General features: G+C 47.1%; 1 long non-coding RNA gene across 2 annotated transcripts in view; it reads right to left on the bottom strand.

Annotated features, from left to right (window-relative positions):
• Positions 1 to 8,070: 8,070 nt before the first annotated feature.
• Positions 8,071 to 10,570, bottom strand: part of LOC128327202 (uncharacterized) — a 32,466-nt gene continuing 29,966 nt past the window's right edge. For both annotated transcript variants that reach the window (XR_008308530.1, XR_008308532.1), the window contains one exon: positions 8,071 to 8,947. This is a non-coding gene — a long non-coding RNA (uncharacterized LOC128327202). The remainder of the gene's footprint in view (positions 8,948 to 10,570) is intronic.

Genomic DNA, 10,570 nt, shown 5'->3' with positions numbered 1-10,570 from the left:
TGTGCTGCTCATTCATAAATTCAGCCTCTCACTAATTACTGCACACAGAATTAAGCACTGAGTGATGCTCAGTGTGTTTTCAGCCTCACAGGCTGAACTCTCCTATGCCACTGAAATATGTAAAGATCTCTCTGTGGTTTTAGCTGGAGAAGAAGGACTTCTGGTAACTAACTGGGCTAAATAGTGGAGCAAATTTAGAAAGAAACTTGGGAAAGCATATTTGGGAAAGTAAAATTGGAGGAAATTAACAACCAACTCTTGCCCTAAAAGAAGCAAGAGAGAATCCAGAGTTGGGTATGGTAGTTTTCCATAAACTCTGCTCTCCTCCAGGATATATCCGGGAGAAAGCTGGCACAGTTTGTGTTAATCACAGAGTTACAGAATAGTGCTTCCCTTCTGAGTTGGATAACTGGAGTGCAAGTTCCCCATTAAAGAGAAGCTCACATGACCAGCCCGCTAATAAGAGAGTGCCACCTCCTCTGTCATGAACCCTGATACCTACTGAGATCATGTGGGGAGGTCCAGTTACAGTCACCATTGGTTTATTTGGTGGCAATGTGGAACTGAGCCTTCTCTATGGCTGCCCCATGACTCTGAAATGTGCTCCCTATCAATATAAGAGCTTCTCCATCTCTGGCTGCCTTTTAAAAAAAATCCCTTAAGACACTTCTATTTTCTCAGGCTTTTTGTTAAAACAGGTTTTTTTAAAACAGTTGTGATCGTTTTTATTGTTTTATTTTATTGTTTCAGCCAGCGTTCTCTGTCTGACTTCCAAATCGTGATTACCCAAGTTGGGTGGAAGTTGGGAGAAAGTTGGGCAGAGAATCTTGGGAACCAAACTTGGGCAGGTTCAGATGTGTCACACACCATGGGAGTGTATGCTCTCAGTTCACTTCACCAACATGTTCCCCACTTACAGACTTGCTGGTGGAAGCCGCCTAGTGCCTGAAGAGATATGGTGAGTGACATTGGGTTTCCTGATGCTCAAGCACCCCAGCTTTTCATTTGAAGGGGTAGCCTGGGGTGTTTCCTCATGACTCACCAGGGGCAGGCAAGGGGAGACAGTTGTCTGGGGCCCCACTGCCGGGGGCGGGGGCAGAGGCAAGTCACATGACTGACTCCCCCAGCCGCACACCCGCCTAGGCTTCCTTCAGTTGGTATTCAGCCTCATTTAAGATTTTTTTACTTCACAAGCTGAGTTTCAGGGTGGGGGGCATTTTAAAATCTTGCCTCTGGGCCCACTCCAAGCTTGCTACGCTCCTGCGACTCACTGTTAGGGGAGGAGGGATCCAGCTCTCTGTTGCACACTAGGTGAAACCAGCAAACATTCTAAACCAGTCTAAAGTGAGTTGAGATGAACAAAAGGTCAAGCTCACCACCTGATGTATCAGCACAGCTGCCCGTAGGATTAAGGAGAGGAAGTCCAGCCTGACAAATTAGCTGCAACATGCCACGGGCTCTCTCTGTCAACCCTACATCTTTGGAAGAACACCCAGACTATACCATCACTATCTTTTTCTTCTTTGACACACTCATACTTGCAAACCAGGCGGGGGTCCTGCTGTTCCCTCCTTCCCAGGGGGTCACACACTCCCTGCCCAGAAGACCTTATTGGGAACTATAACTAAATCCTTCATTTTTCCTGTTCCTGGACCCTTGAGACTTGCTTTCAAAATTCACATGTTAGATCCAGTGCTGATTTCTCAGGGTAAACAGAAAAATAATTCTGCCCAGAATTCTTTGGGGAAATCTGCAACACCCAGAAGTCTTGGGACTGAACGGTATCAGTTCTTTCACAGCAGCACTCACCTGTCACAACTCTTAATTAGTTTTGAGAGAGAGAGAGAGAGAGAGAGAGAGAGAGAGAGAGAGAGAGAACTTCCTTCTACCAAGTCAGACCATAGGTCCATCTAGCTCAGTATTGTCTACCCAGACTGGCAGCAGCTTCTCCAAGGTTGCAGGCAGGAGTCTCTCTCAGCCCTGTCTTGGAGATGCTGCCAGGGAGGGGACTTGGACCCTTCTGCATGCAAGCACGCCGGTGCTCTTCCCAGAGCAGCCCCACCCCCTAAGGGGAATAGCTTACAGGGCTCACAGATGTAGTCTCCCATTCAAATGCAAACCAGGGTGGACCTGCTTAGCAAAGGGGACAATTCATGCTTCCTGCCACAAGACCAGCTCTCCTCCCATAGATTGATAGAGCTTTTACTCATACAACGCAATCACCAGCAATCGCTTTACATACATTTACATAAAAATAGGCAAAGTCCTTTTTAAAAACTATGTGGTACTATCTTGCCAAAATTATGAATTTCCAACATCCCACTGATTTCTACAGGAGAGAAATCAGTATCCCCGCACATAACTCCTCCTATTGAAATCAGTGCAACTTAGAAGGGCTGAACTCTGGCTGGATCACAGCATGTTTTACTCCTCTGGGAGATGAATGAGAGAACCAGCCAAGCAGGGTGTTACTAAAGGTGCTGCTAGCATTACTCACCTGCCTTGGGCTCACCCATGCACAAGAGCACCTCAGAAGTAGGACACCATCATCATGAGAAACATTCTATAGGTGTCTTGTCCATCTTCCAGGCTGGGGGCTCTCTGTCTTCTTGAGTGGCTCGGTCTTTTATTTTTTTAAACACATCCAACCGGGCAGGCAAAGCAGCTCCTTGATTAACCACCAGATGTTTCTAGATGTCTCCAGTTCCAGCATTTACAGCACAGAGCAAGATGTGCAGGTCGGAGCACAAGAGGACGCCAAGCAAAGTTTGGAGAAAGTTGCAAGGGAGGAGGAGGGGCTGCTTGGAGCCGCTCTCTTGACAGGGGCTCACGCTTTTATTCTGGCAATGAGGGTCTGTCAGGCGAGGGGTGCCATTTCTCTCTGTGAAGCTTGTCGTGAGGAATGTGCAGAGGGAGGGGCAGGGGAGAAGGGCCCCTCTACCTCATGGGCAAAACATATTTCTCACAGCATGCATTAGGAATTCCTCTGCGAGAACAGCCCTGCTGTGCACAGCGATCAAAGCAAACACCTGAGGGACAGGGGGAGGGGGGAGGGGAGGGGAGGGGAGGGGGTGGCCGTGGAGGGCAGGGACCATTGCTCTGCGGCAGAGAACAGGCCTGCTTAGCCGAAGATCCCAGCCTCAATCCCCAGCATCGCCAGTTCAGAGGGTCTCTGGTAACTGGGAAATACCTTCATCCGAGACCTAGGAGAAGGGCTGCCAGTCAGTGTGGGCAATGTTGGACTAGGTGAACCAAGGGTCTGCTTCAGCAGGAGGCATCCTCATGCTTTCTATGCAGAAGGTCCCAGATACCTCTAATTCAGGGCTGCTCAACTTTGGCCCTCCTGCAGCTGTTGGCCTACAACTCCCATAATCCCTGGCTATTGGCCACAGTGGTTGAGGATTATGGGAACTGTAGTCCAAAAACAGCTGGGGGGCCTAAGTTGAGCAGGCCTGCCTAATTAAAGGATCTCAAGTAGCAGGGCACAAAAGTTCACGCTCTGCCTGAGCATGCATGAGTGTGTCAAAGATTGGGACTCCCAGTCAAGCTCAGCTAGATGGCCCGATGGTTTGGCTGGCAGTATAAGGTGGGTTCCTGCGCTGTTGAGATGACAGGGGCAAATGCACCCTCGTTTTATCTTCCCCAGCGATTGAAGACCAAACCTCACATTGTGGCTAGCTTGGATTTGCTGCCTCGGTGCATACATGTGTGCACTCACAGACTCTTGTAAGCCATTGCAATTTGCTTAGTGCAGTGATCTTCGCTATTTTTCAAGCAGAGACCACTTTGGCCACACACACACGCACACGCACACAAACCCCATCCCTTTCAGTGTGAGAGCCGACTCTCGCTGTGCTGCTGACCTCTGCACGGTACTGCACTTTCCTCAGTGCTGAGAGGGCCCTGTAAGAGAGACGGAGCCCTCTCTTACTAGAAGAGCTCTCTGGGAAGGGCTGCACTTCCAAGCACCCTCCAAGATGGTGCAGGGGCTCGAGGGGACTCCGTTTCCCTCAAAGGAGCCCCCGCCCCCACCCCTGGGGACTGGGCAAAGCTTAGCACTGCACAGTGGGGATGGTTTGCACGGTGCCAGGTGGACTGTGCAAAGCATTCAGCCTCACACAGGCCCAATAAGCAATTTGTCAGGGTCAACGGCAGTCTAATTGATCGAATGGGTTCAAAGAAGCCAGGGGGCCCCCGCTCCTGAGGGCCCCCCCGCTCCACCCCTCCCGATTTTCTTCATTATCTCCCTCACTCTGAGGGGGGAACATGGCCCCCCCTCCTCTAGTCATGCCCCTGGTCAATGGGGGCCACCACTGCCTTCCAGGTCTTACAAGGAAGAACACTGGCTTAGCATATCTATCTTTTGCATATTAAGGTCTCCATTTAAAGAGCTGCCAGTGGCCGGCAGGGTCCCCAAGCAAGCACCCGAATCGAGGCTTTGTCTGGAACGCCCTTGCATCAGGCAGGACCAAGAGCCTTGCCAAACCCTTGTTGAAAACACACACACACAATTCTTTCTATGAAATCCTGAAGCCCTTTGGCTAGCTGCCATCTCTCTCCCCCTTCCGCACTCCCCCAACAAGGAGGGGGAAAAGGCTGAAGCTTAAACTTGTCAAAGGGGCTTGTCAAAGCAAAATGAAGACCGCCGAGACGTGAAAATAAACGGAGTTGAAACATTGTTGGTCCTCTTCCAAGGGAAGCATTTTTCAACCATTGGAGCAATCAGCCATGTTTGAGAGCAATCGAGTGGAAAAAGACGGGGCGACAAGCAAGGGGGATTGTCGCTGGCCAAGTCAGAGAGCGAACGGCTCTCCTTTGAAAAGAATTCAGGGTTGCTCTTTAGCCACAAAACCCCCACAAATCTTGTTTGCTAGCTGTGTAGGGCTGGATCTTAGCCATGCATAGGAACATAGGAAGCTGCCATATACTGAGTCAGACCCTTGGTCCATCTAGCTCAGTGCTGTCTACACAGACTGGCAGCAGCGGCTTCTCCAAGGTTACAGGCAGGATTCTCTCTCAACTCTATCTTGGAGATGCCAGGGAGGGAACTTGGGACCTTCTGCATGCAAGCATACAGATGTTCTTCCCAGAATGGCCCCATCCCCTAAGGGGAATATCTTACATTGCTCGCACATGTAGTCTCCCATTCAAATGTAAACCACGGTGGACCCTGCTTAGCAAAGGGGACAAGTCATGCTTGTTACCACAAGATCAGCTCTCCTGTTCTGCAGCAGAACCACCTGCATGTCGAGGTGGCAGAATGGACTCTCACAGTTCATATATAATCAGTATAATCAGGCACACGGCAAATGAAAAAAATAAATCAAGTGCGAATGGGCATATGGATCAAGTCCACGTGGGACAGCGGCATTCAAGCCTCACCTCTCCTAAGAGCACACCCCGTCATTCTGGGCAAGTTGCTGCGCTCTGAGCTTCAGCAACCAGCCACAAAAACGAGAACCTTTAGCAGCCTCCCTTGTTATGAGGAGAGCACAGTCCTCTGGCACATGCTTTGCAAATTCATTGGTTATGAACTGAATGACCCAGCCTTACAGGTAGAGTAAGACACACCCCGCCCGAGAGATTAATCTCTTGCACAACTCCTATTCATTTCAAGGGGCCTTGTGCAGGAGATTTTCCCACCTGATTATGCCTTTGGTTAGTAACTAGATTTGCTAGAAGACCATGTTAACAAGGGATATAGTGATCCGGTCTCCTCCTCACTGATAGATGCTGCTCATCTGGAACCCTCCGATGTTTCTGGGGTTGGATAATGGCACCACTCAGGGTAGCTTTGGCCCTGAGGACCATCAGCTGCAAACTCCTAAGATCTGTTGGGATAATAGAATCTTAATATTGGAAGGGACCTTGGAGGTCTTCCAATCCACCGCACCCCACCCTCCACTCCCCTGAACTTGGTGCTGCTGCAGCATCCTTAACAGATAGTTATCCAGCATCTGCCTGAAAACCTCCAGCGAAGCAGAACCTACCACAGCACAAGGTTGACTCTTCCAGTGTCAAAAAGCTCTTGCCATTAGAAAAGTTTTCCTGATGTCTAGCCACAATTTGCTTCCTCCTAATTTCAAGCCACTGGCTCCAGTCCTACCCTCAGGAGCAATAGATAACAAGACTGTTCCTTCTTCTAGGTGACAGCTCCTCAGATATTGGAAGGCAGCTACCATAGACCCCCTCCCCTTAGTCCGGGGCTGGCCTAAGGCTCCAGATGCCAGCTCCTTTTTAAAACTGACTTTTGCAGGCTTTGAAAGTGGCACAGAGGGTGGAGAGGAGGAAAGTTGCAGCTTCTTACTGGTTTTGCAAGGAGAGTGAGTGCTTCTTTGAGATCATCTGGAGAGATGATCATCTCTCCAGATGAGAGCAACTGGAGAGATCATCGTTCGTCTGCAGTTGCCACTGCTCGTCTGGTGACTACTCGGGGACGGGCCTTCTCCATTGCTGCCCCGAGGCTTTGGAACACAATTCCTGCTGAAATAAGAGCCTCCCATCTCTTACAACTTTTAAAAGTGCAGTCAAGATGCATTTGTCCACCCAGGCTTTGAATTAGATATTGTTTTAACTGAGTTTTAATTGTGTTTTAATTGTTTTAACTTTTAAAATTTTAATTGTTGAAATATGTTAATCTTTTTATTGGTTGTTTTTATTGTCCTGTAAACCGCCCAGAGAACTTGCGTTTTGGGTGGTATAGAAAGGTGCTAAATAAATACATAAATAAATAAATAAATAAATAAATAAATAAATAAATAAATAAATGCCCTGCTGGAGCAGGACCAAGGCCTATCTATTTTATTTAATTAATTTATTTGTTATTAAATTTTTATACCGCCCTTCCAAAAGGCTCGGGGCGGTTTACATTAAAACAACACCATTAAAATCAATTAACAAAACAGAAATAATAAAACATCACAAAACAACAATTAAATAGCCAGAACAATTTAAAAACAAGTTTTTAAAGTCATAGGAACATAGGAAGCTGTCATATACTGAGTCAGACCATAGGTCTATCTTGCTCAGTATTGTCTTCATAGACTGGCAGCAGCTTCTCCAAGGTTGCAGGCAGGAATCTCTCCCAGCCATATCTTGGAGATGCTGCCAGGGAGGGAACTTGGAACCTTCTGCTCTTCCCAGAGCGGCTCCATCCCCTGAGGGGAATCTCTTACAGTGCTCACACAACAAGTCCCCCATTCATATGCAACCAGGGTGGACCCTGCTTAGCTAAGGGGACAAGTCATGTTTGCTACCACAAGACCGGCTCTCCTCTCCTACATCCTGTTTCCCACAGTGGCCCACCAGATGCCTCTGAGAAGCCCACAGGCAAGAGGTGAGGGCAGGCCCCCTCTCTTGCCGCCCCCCTGCAACTGGTATTTAGAGCCATCTTGCCTCTGAGGCTGGGGGTGGCCTATAGCCATCAGACTATTGATAAACCTGTCCTCTGTGAATTTTATGTATTTATTTGACGTATTTGTATACTGCCCAAAACATATGTCTCTGGTTGGTGTATAATAAAATACAAATTATAACAAAACAAAAAGGTTAAAACATTAAAATTTAAAACAATGTTAAAAACTATTAAAACAGTATCTAATTCAAAGCCTGGGTGAAGAAACGTCTCTTGACTGCCTTTTAAAAAGTTGTCAGAGATGAGGAGACTCTTATTTCAGCAGAGAGCACATTCCAAAGCTTCGGGGCAGCAACGGAGAAGGCCCGTCCATGAATAGCCACCAGACGAGCCAGGGGCAACTGCAGACGGACCTTTCCTGATGATCTCAATGGGCGGTGGGGTTCATGGCGAAGAAGATGTTCTCTTAAAATTTGCACTCCTTGCAAACAAGCCAGGACCAGATTGGTTCCAGAGCTAAGAGCATCTCAACACCCTGCTGCCAGCATCCCAATAATTTGCTGCCTGAGGTGACTGCCTCATCTTGCCTCATGAAAGGGCCGCCCCTAACTTAGCCTTTTCTTCTCCAGGCTAAACATTCCCAACACCTTCCTCATAGGACTTAGTTTCAAAAGCCCTGACCATCGATCCTTAATTTAATTTAATTTAATTTAATTTAATTTTATTGTTCAATTATAATACTGCCTTCCATAAGAAATCCCAAAGTGGTTTACAGAAGTTAAAATACAACAAAACTCCATAAAAATCACATTTAAAACCTTAAAATCAGTAAACAGTAAAAACCATTAAACATCAAAAGAACAACCACCATAAAAAAGACAAGCAGAAGCAAGAGAGCTGAGAGACCCGGCAGCCCCTAAGAGGCAACAGCCTGAACAAATTAAAAGGTCTTTAGTTGTTTTTTAAAAGCAGCCACAGACGTCAAAGAGCAAACATGCATGGGGAGAGCATTCCAGAGCCTAGGGGCAACAACAGAGAAGGCCCAGTCCGGTGTGCATGGCAATTCAGCCTTTCTCAGCATTGACACATGGAGCAAAGGCCCCTCTGACAACCTGTTGACCATTCATTTATTGGCCATTCCATCTTTGTTGACCTCCTCTGAACCATTCCAGTTTACCGATGTCCTTCTTTAAATGTGGGGTCCAGGACTGGAGACAGGATTCCAACTGGGATCTGACCAGCACAGAATAGAGTGGAAAGATTACTTCTCATGTTCTGGACATTGATGCATCTGTTATGCAGCCTAACTTGCAAAGCCTTAAGATCACTTTCAATGCAAAAGTTATGTTAAAGTTATGAACAGATAAGCTTACTATTACAGTCCCTTACATCACCACATACAATAAGTCACTCCTCAATGTCTATCCAAGCAAGAAGAAGAGCATCAAAGCAATTTTCAGAGTCCTTTTGTCGACTGGGGCCTCTTAGAGAAAGGCTCCCCATTATGCAGGATTCTCAAAGGAAAGTGCTTCAGATAGCAGGGGAGCAGCTGTGTGGTGGATTTGCAAGCAGGCAAGCAGTAGCCTTTATTACCTGTGGGGGGGAAAGATGAAAATGCAGCTTACAACCATGCAAAACTTTACAGTAGACGTTCTCAAACTTGGGTCTCCAAATGTTGTTGGACTACAATGTCCAGTGTACAATGTCCTCAGCCATAACTGCCAACTGATGGGAGTTGTAGTCCAACAACATCTGGGGACAAGTTTAGAAACCTGCCGCAGAGAGAGAAACTGAGTTGCTTCTTTCAGTAACTTGGCTGTAGCTACCTAAACTCAGTGCCTGCAGTTGTTCCCCTCAGAACTGACTCCTGCATTTTTGTTTTTTAAAGGAGTCGTTTTGGACTTGACAGCTCAGTGCCCTGGGCTGCTGCTTTGTTCAGATCAAGCGGTATGCCACTGCTTTTCCTTGCCACAGGCTAGTGTCCGAAACTGACAAGTCCACCCTGCTGCTCCTGGGTCATCACGAATGCAATTGAGGGGTAGTAGGGCAGTCCCCTGGCTCGCTTTTTTGGTTTTGTTTTGTTGGTGATGCTCTAAAAGCATCACCCTCCCTCTCCCTCAAACATCTTTATCTATAGCATCTTCCCCAGACTGACAGATCTGAAGATGACCAAAAGACCACCTACTGCAAAAGACATAAGTGTCAGCCCATCACTCCTTTTCAGATCTTCCTACACAACCCTGACTGGCAGAAGCTCCCCCATGTTTGCAGCAGATTGGCTCAAAGTAAGTGGAGTTATTTATTTCTCTCCCCAACATTGGGAAATAGCTCTGCTTAATCTGAGCCAATCTGAATTAGGGCAGATGCCACTATCACACCATGGATCAGGGCCAAGCCAAGACAGTATTCGGTCCCTATCCTAGTTCCATGAGCCTCCAAGACCTCTTTCTCCTTCTCTATACCTTTTATTTATTTATCTATACCTTTTTTACCCTTTGGAGAAGAGCCATAGAAGCACAAAAGTTTGTATTTTCAGCAAGGAAATGCATGTCTCTGCAAAATCACTGAGCTGAACCATAATGCCATTTATTTTTCTATATATTTAATTCTCTTAAATGTACCTGTTGGTAAACCCATGCGTGGCAGCTCTGGCGAGAGTTCGCAAGCACCTGCCGGACTAGCGATGGGGGAGAAAATAGGGATGGCACCCGGCCCAACTAGTTTATTTTTATTTCAAATTGTCCCTGTTTGTTCATACACTCCTTCATATACTCCAAATGTCCCTGTTTGTGAAGGACAGCCCTGTTTGTCTGGCAAACAACTCTTTCCAGTTTGTACTTTGGGAAGATGGGAAGATCCTAGCATCATAGAGTTAGAGGAGGTCTTGTAGGCCATCCCCTACTGGAAAATTGCTGTAGCATCACAACACATGGTTTGCTCAGCCTTTGCTTGAAGACCTCCAGGCATGTCTTGTGTACACATGCATGCTAGAGTTCATCAGATGTCTGCCTCCTTCCCAGATTTCTGAACATTAGATCTCAAGGAGAGGCCGCAGTTTGACTCTCGTGTATACGTAAGTAAACACATGTGCCTGTTTATTAGCTCTATTTATCTTCTATTCTCCACCCCCTCCCAACGGCCTACCTCAATCTTCTATGATGCTGAATCATGCTGGAATTGCCAGAACTCTGCAGTAAGCACAGCTGGATGGATCCA

Source organism: Hemicordylus capensis, chromosome 5 (assembly GCF_027244095.1).
Source record: "Hemicordylus capensis ecotype Gifberg chromosome 5, rHemCap1.1.pri, whole genome shotgun sequence".
NCBI lineage: Eukaryota > Metazoa > Chordata > Lepidosauria > Squamata > Cordylidae > Hemicordylus > Hemicordylus capensis.
Note: the sequence above shows the minus strand (reverse complement) of the source record. Positions and strands in the feature narration are given on the sequence as shown.